This window comes from Eschrichtius robustus, chromosome 10, assembly GCF_028021215.1.
Source record: "Eschrichtius robustus isolate mEscRob2 chromosome 10, mEscRob2.pri, whole genome shotgun sequence".
Taxonomy (NCBI): Eukaryota; Metazoa; Chordata; class Mammalia; order Artiodactyla; family Eschrichtiidae; genus Eschrichtius; species Eschrichtius robustus.
This window is the reverse complement of record NC_090833.1, coordinates 111,685,922-111,702,649: the sequence shown is the minus strand read 5'-3', so window position 1 is coordinate 111,702,649 and position 16,728 is coordinate 111,685,922.

Below are 16,728 nucleotides of genomic sequence, written 5' to 3'. Positions count from 1 at the left end.
ATTTATAATTTTTTTCCATAATTAATAGATATGATGTGACTTTTAAAAAAGTTTAAAACCTTCCAGGCTCTACTACTTATTAGCATATAACGAACACAGTCGAAGTCGGCGTTTTCCCAGTCGATCATTCATTCATTCAACAAACATTTCATTGCTACCTGCCAAGCCCTGCACTAAATTGGGACACGGATAGATAAGATTTCTCTAAGAAACAGGATTGGCAATCCCCCCTCCCCTCCCCATCAGGTCACTGTCAGAATAAAGCAATGGCCAGTCAAATGCACTGGTGAGGGTTGGGGGACCCAGGCATGACCCCCAACTGCCCCAAACCAAAAGGGGGTAGGTGGCCGCGTGGGGGAGACACGAACATCATTATCTAAAAGTGCCTCTTTGGGAATGCTACCGTCAAAGGCTGCCAAACGCTTTGTGAACAGACCAGAGCTGCATGACAGGCTCCATGAGAACTTGAGGGCCTGCTGCGGGGGAGAGGGCCCCTCCAGTCCTAGGCTGCCTTATCCCAGGACGGCAAGCTGCTTGGAATGCCAGCAGCAGTGCCACGAAGGGGACAAGGACCATCAGGAGCTTCTGGGCAGGGGGTGGGGGCAGCAGATGTTGCTAAATGCCCCAGACCCCCCCTCACCCCACCCTTTCTCCAAGTTGACATTTTTGATATCCTTTCCTCTTCAAGGCTGCCCGTGTGCATTGAAAACTGGCTAAGAGTTACCGGGAACCCCCTAGGCCCGGTCCTGTGCCTTGCACACCTGCCTATGGTCACGTCCCCATCAGAAAGGCATTCTTACTGTACCCATTTTACAGATGCGGACACTGAGGCACAGAGGAGTTAAGTAACCTACCTGGAAGCACACCACTCATTGATTTAAGCTCGGCAATCTGGCTGCTAAGCTTGGTACTATGCCACCACTGCGACGTGGGTCGTGGTGGCAGTGGGAGGGGCCTACTTGTTGGTGCCCTGCGTTGTCTAGAGATGGCACTGGTGCTGGCTGGAGACGAGCAGCAGCCCCCGAGCCGCGCGGGGGGTCTCCGTGCACGCCTCTCCCACCCCCTCCAGCTGCCACAGCAGTCACTCACCAGGGGCGGCAGTGGTGGGGCCTCTTTGCCCTGGGTGCTGGCCTTCACGGGGCTCCATCTGCCCTTTCCCTTCTCCTTGACCTGCCTTTTGCTGCTCACCACTCCCATCCTGTCGGAGAGCACACAGCAGATTGGTGATGTGAGTAGGTTTTCAGAGCCTCTGTACACAAGAGCGTCCCCAAACCCCTTCCGGTTGCCGATTAGAAAGGTGGGGAAGCAGGGGGGCAGTGAAGGTCAAAGTCAGAACATGGGGTCAGAAGTGGGTTGGGTGGGCTAAGCTTGCCTCCATCTTTTTTCCCAGAGCAGGAAGAAGTGGCCTAGAGAGGAGAGACTCCTGGGTTTAGGACACAGAGATGGTCTGGCCTGAGGAAACTGCCAGAAACCGCCAGGGTGGATCCCAGGCCCCTGGGGGTAGGAGCCTTGCCGTCTAGAAAGAGGCTGACCAACGTGTCTGGTGGTCTGGGTTTCAGTCTTCCCTTGGGAAAGTCACATTCCCTCTCTTGGCCCATGTTAGAACATTCTGAGGTTCTTTCCAGCTCAGGTTTTCAGGTGAGATGCTGTAATTTAGGTCACAAAGACAGTACAGGCATCTAATGCCAACTTTTCAATAATATCGGGGAATCTTCTTTAGGCGTGAGTGAAATATGATCAAGATTTTTCTTGGGTAAAGAATCTTCAAATGACAGATGTGAGAAAGACCCCGGGGACCACGGCCAAGAGCACCGCCACTTCGCCACCAGCCCCATTCCAGGGGCGGCTGTTCAAGGAGAGCTTACTCTTGACCAAGAACTTCACCTATCTTGTATCATCCTTTCAAGTCTCTAAAATAAGGGTAAGTAGGAGGTCTGAGATGTTAAGTAGCTGGTTCCCGGTCAAACAGTTAACCAATGCAGAGCCAACTCTGGAGCCCTGGCTGACACCAGACCACCACACTTAACCACATTTTGGATAATGGATTATGGGGTTGTACCAGGAAGGGCTGCTGAATTTTATCAGGTGACTATTTAATATCTATTTATATGATAATTTTTCTTCTTTAATTTGTTGATGTAATGAATTATGTTGATCAATTTTCTGCTACTGAAACATCCTTGCATTCTGGAATAAAAGCTATTTCGTTACAGTGCCTTAGTCTTTTTGATACACGGATGGATCCTATTTGCTAATATTTTATTTTGAATGAAAATCTATATTCCCAAGTGTGATTCGTCTATAAGGAATTAACATTAAGATGATTCTGGCTTCATAACATACCGGGGATCTCTTCGTCTTTCTTCCTATGATCTTGAATCGTTTAACAACATTGGGGCTATCTGTTCCTTAAAGACTACGTGGAACTCAGCTGGTAAGTCATCTGTTCCTGGGACCCTTTTAAATAGTAGATCTCTAAATAAATTTCCAGTTTCTTCCACAGGAATTTGTTGCCACTTTTCCTCCTTCTTGCACCACTTTGATAATTTATAAGATTTATAGGACATCTTTGATTTCCTCTCCATTTCTAATTTACCATGAAGTTTTTTGTTTTTTTTTAAATTTATTTATTTTTGGCTGTGTTGGGTCTTCGTTTCTGTGCGAGGGCTTTCTATAGTTGCGGCAAGCAGGGGCCACTCTTCATCACGGTGCGCGGGCCTCTCACTATCGCGGCCTCTCTTGTTGCGGAGCACAGGCTCCAGACGCACAGGTTCAGTAGTTGTGGTTCACGGGCCTAGTTGCTCCGCTGCATGTGGGATCTTCCCAGACCAGGGCTCGAACCTGTGTCCCCTGCTTTGGCAGGCAGATTCTCAACCGCTGCACCACCAGGGAAGCCCAACCATGAAGTTTTACATCGTATTGTTTTGTAATTATTTTCATCTCTTCTCTTTCTTGATTATGACTTATTTGTTGTTCCCAATATAAATTAAATGTACTTTGAATAATTACAACTTTTAATTGGATAACATTATCTGAAGGTTTCTATGACCAAATAAAGTCTCACCCTAGCTTTAAAATTATGAAAAAGGAGAGTAAAATCAAACCAGCATGAAAGTGGAATAGGAATAGACATATCATCAGTGACGCATAATAATAAGAATGCAAACAGATTCCAGTACATATGGAAACTGCATATATGAAAACAATGGCATTTTAATTCAGTGGAGAACTGAGGGTTTATTTTAATAAAAGGTATTGGGGAAATCACTATCTACCTAGAACAAAATACAATTGGATGCCAATCTCACACCATATTAAAAAAATAAATTCCAGGTGTATTGAAACAATATATTAAAAATTTAAAAATTTTAATTGGAAGAAAATTTAGGAGACTATACATATGACCCAGAGCTTGGGGATAACAATTAACAAAGGCGGAATAGCTAGAAGCTGAGAGAGGACAAAAAGACATATTCATAACAAAAGGACAGATTCATAAATGTTAAAGGTACTACACAGTAAAAGAAACCATCATGAAGATAAGCAATAGATTGGGGAAAAGATTTGCAAAGCATACGGCAAACAAATGTCCACATATAATATACACAGAGCTCATGAAATTTGGCAAGACGTATGGGTTTATCATATAATCTACTCGATAGAAAAATGAGTAAAAATTATAAATAGACACTCCATCCAACACAAATCCAAATCACTAAATAGGCATGTGAAAAATGTTGAAATTACTTACCAATTGGAAAATGCAAATCAAAGTAACAAGAAAACACTACGTTGCATCAGTAAGATAGGGAAATATATAAAAGGAACGGTAATACCAATTGTTGATGGTAAAGAAAGGGAAAATTGTGTTTTCTTGTTTTCTACATTTCTGGTACAAAAGTATTTATTATTGTTATTTCATCCGTTCTTTCCCACTCCATTTCTAAGATGAAACCTCTGTGAGGTCTGGGATCTTTGCATTATACACTGTTAATCCAAATTGCTAAAACAGTGCCTGGCACAGAGTAAGTGCTTAATAAATATTGAATAAATAAAATATGAAATATTGCCAAACTTTTAGAAAGCAATCTCTCAAGTTCTATTAAAATGAAAAACTACACATATCTTTCGATTTACAATCCCACTTCCAAGAATCTCACTGCGTACTAAGACATCTTTATATAGGAATACATGAGATACAAACACATTTATTGCCGCAATAGTTGTAGCAACAGAAAACAAAACAAAAGAAACTTTGTAACTGCTCACCAACTGGGGAATTGTTGAGTAAATCTGCACTTTAAAAGTCTCTAAACTATTATGCATCTATCAAAAAGAACACGTTAGATCTTTACCAGCGAGGCTAAGAGGAATTGCTACAACATATAGTTAGGTGAGAAAAGCCGGATGTGAAGAAGTGGGTGAGGCTGTCCCATATTCGGAAAAACCAAAGAATGAGACAAGAAACCCCTATGTAGGCACATGCACGTGTTTTTATGTTACATGGAAATAGGTTTGGGAGGATAAACACGAAGGCTTAGGTTTGGTGATTGGTGGAGGAGGTAGAGACAGAAGGGGAGGCAGAGACAGAAAGGGAGGAAGCATGCCCACACCCAACAGAAAAAAAAGCAAATTTAAAAAAGTGCGTGTGTGGGCGTTAATGCAAAGCAGGACTCCAAAAAGATATTTCCTAAAATGTTAATATTGTTTATCTCAAGTAATGAGACCTTGTGCGACTTCTACCTTCTTTCTTATGATTTTATATATTCCTTGAATCCTTTAACAGGAAGCATAATCTTATTGGTACAAGCAGAAAATGAAAAGAGACGTGAGTGACTTGCCGGGGACCAGAGCGGGCGTAAGCTCTGGACCCGGGTCAGCCCCAGCTCTGGAGAACGGCTGCCTGGGCCTCAGGCCTTTCCTCCCTCTCCCAGCCTCCTGGCGCAATGAAGCGTCAGAGGGCAGCAGCTTCTAGAGTTTTCCCAACTTGGACACCTGCTTCTGCACCTGCCCGAATGACCAACCCTATCTGGTTAACCATACTGCCACCAATTTTAAACTTCCTGGGCAGACCTTTATGTCCACTTAGATAGCAGAACTGAGCATCTACATAACTTGACAGGAAGTAAAATTCCTCAGATTAAATCACCACTACTTACACTTCCTCGTCCTTCGACTCCTTAGCAGTGTGTATGCAGATGCTTTTCCATGGGTTTTATAAACACATCGGCTCTCTAGGGTCCCTCCACCCCAGAGGCTCTGACCGGAGCCTGAGTTACCCAGGAAGCCATGTGACAAGCAGAGCTGTGTCCCCGTGCTCGGGCTGCCACCCCGCTGTGATATTTTAGCAGTTTCAGGCTGGGTGGAGCCAGGAAACAAACACAGAGTCCACGCAGAAGCCCAAGGCAACACGTGCGGCTCCCTGTGGGTTCAGGGGGCTTTGCTGCACTTAGAGGGCACCGGCCTCCTCCCAGCGGTGAAGGATGGATGGGAGAAGGATGTGAGTTGTGTATGTGTGAGAGAGAGAGAGAGTGCACACACGTGCACCTGCGTGTGTCTGTGAGTGCATGACAGAGCAAGCATGTGAATGCACCCGTGTGTGTGCTTTTGTGTGTGTGTGTGTGTGTGTGTAGTGCAGGGGGTAGGGGTTAGAAAGAGGAGGGGATTGTGGGGGAGGGGACATCTGCTTGCTTATTTGAAATGAATTAGACGCCCCTGCCGACCTTGACCAGAGCAGGGAGATCAATGTAGGCCCCAGGGGAGATGCTTAAAACGTGAAACACAGCCTCAGCCTGGCAGGGGATGTGGCAGAGGCAGTAACTAAAAATAGAGAAACTGGAAACCCTTTATTTACAGTGGCCAGCATTTCACAGGTTGAAAGCACTTGACATATATGATTCATTCAATATTCATGTAACATCCATAGGGTGGTTACAATTACAGTAAGTCCCCTACACACGAACGAGTTCCTTTCCGAGAGCACTGTCATAAGTCCAAAACAGCCTAGGTACCCAACTAACACAGTCGGCTATATAGTACTGTACTGTAATAGGTACATAATACTTTTCACACAAATAATACATAAAAAACAAACACAAAAAATAAACATTTAAAATCTCACAGTACAGTACCTTGAAAAGTACAGTACAACAGCTGGCATACAGGGGCACGTTCGCATCTTTGAAAGTTCGCAGCTTGACGGTTCGTATGTAGGGGACTTACTGTATTCTCATTTCACAGCTGAGGATGGAGTGGCGAGGTGGCTTGTTAAGGTCGCACTGAAGGTGGCAGAGCCAGGTGCTGGAGGGGGTTATCAGCCCCCACGCTGCCCCCGACCTCCCTGCCCAAAGCAGGTACATGGGTGCCCTGCCTGAGGCTCCATCCCCTGGGCCCACAGCTCAGGTTCAGACGCACAGTCCTCTCCTCTGTGCAGGCTGCACCTGCCTCCAAAGCCCTCCTGCCCGGAGGAAAAACCTCCCGGGAGCTGCTGGACAGGGGAGGTCTGGAATTCCAGGCAGAGCCTCGTACAGCCGTCTCCCTCCTCCCTGGCTCTGGGGGGAGTGGGTGGTCCAAGCAAGCTGGGCTCAAAAGCAAGCCACGAATTGACTGCGTGAACCTGGGCAAATCACCTCATCACCTAGGCTCAGTCTCCGGACCTATAAAATTGGGAAGTATGAAACTACTCCTCGTTTTCATACACAAAGACTTCCTGAGAAAACATACTCAAAGGTGAATGCCGAAAAAAGCCAAACAATGGACTTTCCTGTCTGGGGGTGAAGGGGCAGTTCTGTTTCTGTGGAATTAAACCAGGTTTTCAGTGCACTTTTCTGCTTGCGATGCCCTATCGGTGCGTTTCCCTCATCCTGATCCTGGCTTTATGGAATGCCATATTTTTAGCATGTTTTTAAACAAAAACTAATAACGTGTCAATTAAGTCTTGCCTATTTGGCAAATCTTTGTCTATTTTTAGCCTTTCACAGATGCCTTTTAATTATGCACTTACCCATGATTACAGGCGTAATTCCAATGACTACTTGTGTAAAATTAGGGGGCAAATGCACCAAAACATTAAAACAGTTGTGCAAACGCTATTACCCAGATGAAAATGGTTGTCCTGCCAAGACTGAGCTGTTGGCAGGCGGGTGGCAGTTCATTCACCAGCTGACGTGCTCAAGTCCGAATTCAACACGTGGAAAATGTTTGCGGATGTTGACACATAATGCACAACTACATAGGTTTTATAGAGTTCAAGGACCAACAGCCCGTACATAAATCACATGGTTGTCATGCGGCCCAAACAAGATGAGGGTCAGAAAGGAACGAGAGCAGAGAGGGTGCTAAATAAATTCTAACTGGAGGACGAACTGGGTGACAGAGGAGAGCTTCATGGTGCCCTAAGCTGCCACTGGGGTCCTTCGGGATTTCCTAACCTTTCCTTTGGGGGTGAGAGCCTGGGTGGTGGTGGAGATGGTAGGTGGGGGACAGAGGCCACCGTGGATGGCGGGCTGTCGTGTGGCCCCGGGAAGTGTTGATGGCTCTGAGTCCCTCCACCTGAACTGGCTGCTCCAGAAACAGGTTATTTGAGAGGCAGGAGGATGATTTGGTGGGAAAAATCTTCTGCATGAAATCAACCCTGGAATGCACATGGTTGCATGACAGAAACATCAGTTTGACTCTGGTTTACTTTGTTTAATTTAATTTTTTTAATTGAGGTATAGTTAATTTACAATGTTGCGACTCTGGTTTATTCTTTTAAATAGCAGGTACTGTCATGTGTCAAGCGGTCCCCCTGTGCCAGATACTGAGCCAGATGCCTCATGAACACTGTCCTGTTCGAGAGAGACCACGGAGCACCATTGACAAGAATGCTGAGGTCTGAATCCTGGTTTCGCTGCTTTTGACCTGTGTGTCCTTGAGTAAGTTGCTTAACATTTCTGTCTCTTAGTCTCCAGATAGTAACAGTTCCTGCTCCCAGAGTGTGGTAAGGATTAGGTTTGTTATTACATGCCACTGGCACATCTTAGAACAGTGCCTGGCCCATAGTGTTTAATAAATATTTTACTATCATTCCACATATACAAATAATCAACCATAATATTTCCTTTAGTAACTGTGAGACAGGCAGTGCTACTTTCTTTCTACAGACGAGATGGACTTGAGACTTGAAGCCAAGTCAAGCTAGTAAGCTGTGGAGCCAGCCTTACACCCACCTCTGACTGGTTCCTAAGTCTGGGATCTGGAAACATTGCCATGTTATTAGCCGAAAGCTCTACCCTCTGACTTAACCTGCCAGACATGGGTGGGCAGCTTCAAGTTGGAACAGGTAAGCCTATGTGCAGACCCAGGGCCCATGCTGGGCGTTGGGCGTCGTGATGAGACGCCAGCCTCTCACTGGCGAGTTCCTTCTGCCCTCGTGGAACATTTGCCTACTTCCAAGCGTTCCAAGGCCTGCCCCCCACGAATCCACTAGTGCAATGCCCATTTCCTAGATGAGAAGAGTACAGTGATGGGCCTATGACTCTGAACTAAAGAAGAGGCCAAAGAACTTGAATTGAAACTTATTTTTCGAGTCTCAAGTTCAGGATAACTCAACTTGAATGAGGCTACGTCACCTTTGCCCATATCGCTCCCCCCAACATGTGATCATGAAACAGCTGCAGTGTTGGCTCTTAGAAACTATATTCTTGTGTTCATTCAGTCACTGTCAACCGTGTACTGTGTCAGACACAGTGAAGAGATGAAACAAGGAAGGCGTCCGTTCTCGGGGGACGATAAGAGGTGAGACATACACTCAAGTCACAACAAGCAGGGTAGGCAGATGACATACAGAAGAGAGGTCTTGTGAGCTCAGCAAGAAGAACTCACTTCCACCTGGAAGAAAACACTAGCTAGTCCTTAACGGATGGCTCAGATATCACTTTTTTAGATTAAAACTATTTTTAATGAAAACTTTCTAAATATAAAAATAAAGAGTATAATGAACACCTCCATACTCATCCCCCTAGATCCACCAATTATCTTTAGAAATTGTTTTCTTGATTGAAGTACTTTAGGTATTTTAAGACAAATCATTTTATAAATAAAGGATTGAAACTTTGAAATGAAATGAAACTCATGGCTTGAAACATGCCGCGTCACCTCCACATACTCTGCACGTGTCTTTATTTTATTTTATTTTTAATTAATTAATTTATTTATTTATTTTTGGCTGTGTTGGGTCCTCATTTCTGTGCGAGGGCCTTCTCCAGTTGGCGGCGAGCGGGGGCCACTCTTCATCGCGGTGCGCGGGCCTCTAACTGTCATGGCCTCTCGTTGCAGAGCACAGGCTCCAGACGCGCAGGCTCAGCAGTTGTGGCTCACGGGCCCAGTCGCTCCGCAGCACGTGGGATCTTCCCAGACACGGGCTCGAACCCGTGTCCCATGCACTGGCAGGCAGACTCCCAACCACTGTGCCACCAGGGAAGCCCCTGCACGTGTCTTTAAAACATGGAGACATTTTCTCACATAACCTCTATGTCATTATCACACCTAACGAAATGAGCAATAATTCTGCGGTTTCATGTAACATCCAATCCATAATCAATTTCCCCAGTTGTCTCAAAAATGGCTTCTTGCTGTTGGTTTGTCCTATCCAGGATTCAAACAAGCTTCACACGTTATATGGGATGGTTGAGTCTCTCTCCAGTCATCTTTCCTGGAACTGCCCCCCAGCCCCTGCTTAGGTTTGCTTCATGCCACTGAGTTAACAAATCCAGAGTGGTGGTCCCGTGGAATGTTCTACGTGCTGGAGTTTGCATCCTCGAGATGGCTCACAACTGCTCCTCTATCTCCCTCTTTCTCATACATAGAACTAACTCTGCAAGGTCCACTGCATTCAGGTTCATCTTTTCCTGGTAGGGATGCCTTATGGGGGTGACATGTGCTCTGTGTCACAACCTATCTGGAGGCCCAACTGTCCAGTGGCACCGCTTCAGTGATGCTAAGATAGATCTGGGTCCAGGTGATGCTGGTTTGATCCTTCCATTGATCAACTCCTCATCAACATTTCAACGAATGGTTCCATGAGGGGTCACTAAATACTGACGTGCTAATTCCAGCATTCCTTCCACACTTGTTAGTTGGGAGTTGAGAGAATCAAGGATGAGAACGAGAGAACACCGGGAAAAAATGCCGTGCATAATTCCACCAGGGTTGGGTAGTATCTGCATATAGAGAAATGGTGCTTTCCCAAAGACATCGACGCAAGAACCTAGTTCAGAAAACAGAGTTTTTCCACTGGCTGGATTCTAATGCTAGAATTAGTTCAAGAAACCACAGTTAACACCTTGTGCGATATTTTCAATACTAGTAGAATATTTGCCCAGTGCTGGCATAGGACCCACTGCAGAGTTGTAACTCCTGCCTGAGTATGTCAGGGCCACCGGGTGAGCTAGCAGTGGACTTGGACTTGTGTGTTCCCTTGGTCAAAGTGGTCGCCAACTTAGGCCCAGTGAAGAGGAGACACACATATGGCTATTCCAATTTTGTAAACTGAAAATATTTCTGCAGTGGAAATTCACTCCCCGCAATGGTAAAGTTGATCAAAATGATTTTCAGGTGGTAAAACGTTTGAGGGTGCTGAGCGAAACTTCAGGAAGGAAGACAACCTTCTTGTGACAATGTGTTAAGTAAAATATAGACACATGCTTACCGTGTCACCGACATTTGATTCTGCTGACATAGGCAAGCTTGAAATTTGTTAGGCAATTAGGCAGAAAATGGCACCATGATGATATTTAAATTCTTCTGATAATTACTAGCTTGTGAATAAAATTCTTTTATTGGGAGACACCACGTACATTTATACTAAAAAAAAAAATAAACCACGGGCTTCCCTGGTGGCGCAGTGGTTAAGAATCCGCCTGCCAATGCAGAGGACACGGGTTCAAGTCCTGGTCAGGGAAGATCCCACATGTTGCAGAGTAACTAAGCCCATGCGCCACAACTACTGAGCCCATGTGCCGCAATTACTGAAGCCCGCACGCCTAGAGCCCGTGTGTTGCAACAAGAGAAGCCACTGCAATGAGAAGCCAGTGCACTGCAACAAAGACTAGCCCCTGCTCACCACAGCTAGAGAAAGCCCGTGCTCAGCAACAAAGGTCCAATGCAGCCAAAAATAAATAAAAATAAAATAAATCAAAAAAACAAAAGACAAACAAACAAAAAACACACAGTAGTGATAAGTAAAACGTGCTACCGATATGTTGAAACCTACAAACAAAAAAACTACTGGTGTATTTGGTACTGATGGGACCGTGGACCTTAATCTACTTTTAAGTTTCAATTTTTTTTGCACTGATTTTATTAAAAAATTAAATCATGAGTTCGCTTCCTAATGGAGTCAGTTATGATTCGTTAGCACAGCAGTTCCTAAGCTTGAATTATCAAAGCTGGGAGCTTGCAGCCAGTTTGAGGCCCAGTCCCAGCAGTTCTGACACGTAGGTCCGGCCTGGAGCCCCAGGATCTGCATTTTTAATTACTGCCCTGACCATGCTGATGCAGACAGGTTCATCAACCCCACTTCACGAAGACCCTTTCTTTCATTTGGCTGCATTTCTGGAGTATTACTTGCAAAGAGGATTAAAAGATAGTCCTGAAGACCTTGGGTATTTCTTCATATGAGTCCCTCGTAAATAATGCTTGTAGTTTTCCTGTCTGTGATCCTCTTGTCTTTAAAAGGAATGATTCTTTTTGTCCTCCATACACGTGTCCCTTACATATTAATATATTTCTACATAGTTTTTTTGACATGGGGAAAATCACTTCCCTTTCTATGACAGCAACCAGCATTGCTCTGATACTTGCCAGTTTGCAAAGCATTTTCACACATGTATCTCAGGAGCCTCAAAACGACCCTGTGAGCTGAAGAGAAACCTCATCCTTGTCCTCAGGAGGCTGAAGACGGAAGTGAAGAAACAGAAGAAACTGAACAGGGATTTGTGGCACGTCTCTGACGTGAAGCCTTGTTCTCTCAAGCTGAGGCTCACAGGTGTCTTCCCAGATGCGCGTCTGTTCACAACCTGAATTGCTTTCAAAGGCACTATCCATCATCAGTCCTTTTGAGCCGCCTCTCCAATGTTTATTATGCACAACTCAGTGGTGGAATTTGTAAACAGAAGGGAGGCTTGTGCAGAGAAGCACCTCTACCAGGCTTGAGGGGGCGGGGAGACATTCGGACTGAAAAAGCTGGCTCTATTTAACGTTTGCAAACAGGAAATTGGAAAAGGTTAAAGACAGAAAGAAAAGAAAAGAATAAAAAAAGGCCTTAGGTCCCTGACATTTTTTGGGTTAACTGTAATTATTGTGAGGGTCTACAGACATGGATGTCCGGCTAGAGGCACAGAGATCTAAAATTAACTTATAAAACTCTTTGTTGTAGGATTTGCCTATCACACAGGAGCATGAGTACTAATGATTACTAGCACTGGGCCTAGTATTCCTTCCTACTCAAGGCTGGACACTCTGCCATGTGCTTTACATATAGTATATCTAGACCTGACAGTAGACATACTCCTTCCCGTTTTATAGGTGAAGAAACTGAGGCTCAGTGAGGTCTAAAGACTTGATCAAGACCGTACACTGAGTCAGAGACTAATATTTAAAAACCAATTCTCTGGCTTCGAAATCTGGCTGCATCTACTGTGTTCCAAAGTATGTGAAGTAATGAAAATGAAACACCTGTGATGACATCTGTGAAAAACATGAGAATGATTAGAAGATTATGTATAAGTAATAAGTGATAAACAAGTAAAAGTAGATTATGGTAGGATTTTAGAACAGGATGCAGGTCTTAGAGATTGTAGACATAGCAGCAATAGAAAAAGAAACTAAAGTGAAGTGCTTTCAATAAATAAAGAGAAATAAAAACTAGAAAAAGAACAGGGCACAGCGACCTGTGAGACAACTGACCACATTAACTGGTCAAAAAACACGTAATTGGATTATCAGAAAAGGGATGGAAGAGAAAAAAATTTGAAAAAATGAAAGATGGAAATTCCAAATTTGATGAAAACTATAAACCCAAGGATTCAAGAAAGTCACTCAACCTCATGTATGAAGAAAACCACAAGTTACATCATGATCAAATTGCTGAAAACTAGTGATAAAGAAAAAATCCTAGAAGCTGCTAAAAAAGATACATTATAGTTCTAGAAAAAAATCATAGGGGAAAATCTTTGTGATCTTGGCTTAACGCAAAAAAAAAACTCTCTTAGAACATAAAAGCATGTACTATGAAAGAAAAAACTGATAAATTAGACTTTTCCAAAGTTAAAAATTTCTGCACTTTAAAAGACACTATTAAAGAAATGAATACACATGAAACCACACACAGGGGAAAATGTTTGAAAAACATATATCTGATATGAGAATATATAAATAACTTTTTCAATGCAATAAAAGAAGGCAAACATTCAACTTAACAAATACTTGAATAAAGAAGATACTATATGATTGGCAAACAAGCACATGAAAAGGCGCTCAACATTATCAATCATTAGAGAAATGGCAATTAAAATCACCATGAGATACCCCTACACACCCGCCAGAATGGCTACGATTAAAAGACCGATCATAGTAGATGTTGGCAAGGATTGGGGGGCACTGCAACTCTCATACAATGTTGACGGCAAAATGAAATGGAACAGAAACTTGGGAAAACAGTTTGGGATATTCTGGTTATTCTATGATCCAGAGATTTCATTTCTAGTTATTTATCAAAGAGCAATGAAAACAACTGACACAAAGACTTGTGCACATACATTCATAGCAGCTTTACTCATTAGCTCCCAACTGGAAACAACCAAAAGGTCCATTAACTGATGAATGGATTTCAAAAATGCAGTTGTAATTGACCACAACATCTGTAACAACATGTGAATCTCAAGCGCACAGTGCTAAGTGAAAGAAACAAAACACAAAGAATATATACTGTCTGATTCCATACACAGTCCTCTTTCATTATCCACGGGGGGATTGATTCCAAGAGCCCCCATGTTTACCAAAATCCCCCCGTTCTCAAGTCCCATAGTCCGCCCTTTGTATTTACAGGTTTTGTATCTGCAGATTCAACCAACCGCAGATGAAAATTTCGATAGAGAAGAGAGGGTACAGGTGGAAGGCAGGTAAGGAAGGGCTTCTGCATCTTTCATAGTGGGAATCAATATAATTAGCCCAGAGATATATTTAAAATCAGGCACTGGTATTCTCTAAAGTTGTAAAGATAACAAAAAGGAGATTTAAAAACAAAAACTGTTATCATCGCTTATTTCTGGGTTGGGGGCAGTAAGGGCAAACTTTTAATTTTCAGTTTAGACCCTTTGGAGCTTTCCACATTTTAAAAACAATATTCATGAATAACTTATACAATGATAAAATCCAGTTCAGTAAATGAATGGGTAGACATATTAGTAAAAGAATAAAAGATCTAACTGACCAAAAGTGCCTGGAATACATTATTGTTAAGTGAAAGAGTTTATTGCAGAATACTTTGTATAAAATAATTGTGGAAAAGAAAAAAAAGGGAGTGTATAAATATATTTGCAAATGAAAAGAAAATGTCTGAAAGCCCTTGGTATAAATGAAACTGCTAACAGGGCAGCTTCTGGAGAGTGAAATTTGCAAGCAAAAAGATGTTACATTTTTGCTTTACATACCTCTGTGTGGTTTGGATTAAACACAGAACGATATGCTTAAATACATAATACCCTTAAATATTGTTTTTTAAATGTGAAGTTAAAAAAAAAGAAAATAGGCAATTACCTAAAAACAATGGAACGTGTGCCCCTGAACAACATTCTAAAGGATGAAAGAAGTGACAGAATTCTATCCCTTATGTGTTCAGGCCATGCTTGGAGGACCCAGCCTCCTCTGATGAATCATATTAAATATAGTTTCCTCTTTATACATGTAATTTGCTGGTAGTTATAGGAAATTCAGAAAGTAGAGAGGAAGATAAGAATTACTTACAACACCATCATCCAGAGATAATCACTGTTAGTTAACATTCTGGTATGTAATTTTCCATTGGCATTTTTTAAAAACGCAAAATCGGGATCATTATCTACATCTTGTTCTGTGACCTGTTTTTAAGGGTGTTTCATGGCCACCTTTTCCTGTCGTTACCCGTTTTGCCTGTAGCATCACATGCACGGCTGTGGGGCATCTTATCGGAAGGTTGTACAATGCTTATTTTACCCATTCCTCTGGTTACACACCAAGCTGTTTCCATTTTTTTAGTATAGAAATAATGCTGCAAAGATGTCCTTTGTTCATGTATTTTATCCTTGTTCATGTTCCCCATTAATCTTTGTTGAGGTTAAAAATCCTAGAAGTGGGATTGCTGGGCTCGAGAGTGTAACACGTTTTAAGTCTTCTGATATATTTTGCCAATTGTCATTCAGGCATTTCACACAAGTGTATGTGAGTATGTATTTCCCAGCACTTTCTCTAAGAAAGGTTATTATTCTCTTTATACTTACTAAGTTACTTTACTTTAAAAAGCTATCTTTTACTTTTTAATCTAATTTTTTATTAAGCAAGTAATGTACACACATTGAAAAATCAGAAAATTCAGATCTATATAAAGAAAAAAATTAAGATGGCTTGAAATCCTACCACGTATGGAGAACCACTATGAACACTTTGGAGATGAATTTCCAGAGTTTTTACGTATGCATATACACTTAAGAAAATGGAGCCAGACTGTTTATGCAGTATTATAACGTTATTTCAGTAAACACTATGGTGTAAACTATATATACATAAGTACAGTTTGGGAACCAATATTATTAATTGCATGTCATCTACAGACTTAACATTAATTTATTTAATCACTACTGCTCAAGTAAGTTATTTTCAACCTTTGACTATTAGAAATAAACCTGTAGTAAACATCCTTATAGAATATATGTTTAGTTGTTGGGCCAATATTTTTAAAGCTGTATTTCTAAAAGTGGAATTATTAAGTCAAAGAAGATACACATTTTTAAGGATCTTGAGCTCTGATGCTAAATTAATTTCTGCAAAGGTAATACTGATTTACATTCTCACAGCAATGAAGAAAGCTCATTTCCCTCGTTCTTCGTCAGTAGCTTTTATCAAGTTTCAAAGAAACCTTTGCCAAACTACTAAGTGAAAAATGATAAACAACATGGCTTTAATTTTCTATTAATATTTATCATGTATTTATCAACCACTTGTGTTTCTCATGTGATGAATTGGTTGTCCATGTCCTCTACTCATTTTTACATTGAGGTGTTTATCATTTTTCTTAATTATATATAGGACCTCTTTATACCATAAATATATTTAATTTATACATTAATTTGTCATATATATTATAAATATTTTTCTCATTTTATCTTTTGCTTTTTAATTTTGTTTGCAGTATTTATTGTGGACAAAAGGTTATCATCTTTATCTAGTCAGTTTACTAATCTTTCTTACCGATCTTTGCCTTTGGTGTTCCTGCTTAGAAATACCTTCCCCAACCCAAGATTATAGATATATACACCTAGGTTAAGGTGTATATATCTATTAATTTTCACTATTAGTTTTTTCACAGTATTTTATATGCATAAAAAGCTCAGAAACAAATGTAACAACACTAACACCAAACGGATATTAATATTTTGTCACACCTAGTTCAGTTCTTTTTCTTCCTCCCTCTCTCTCTTTTTATGTCACCGA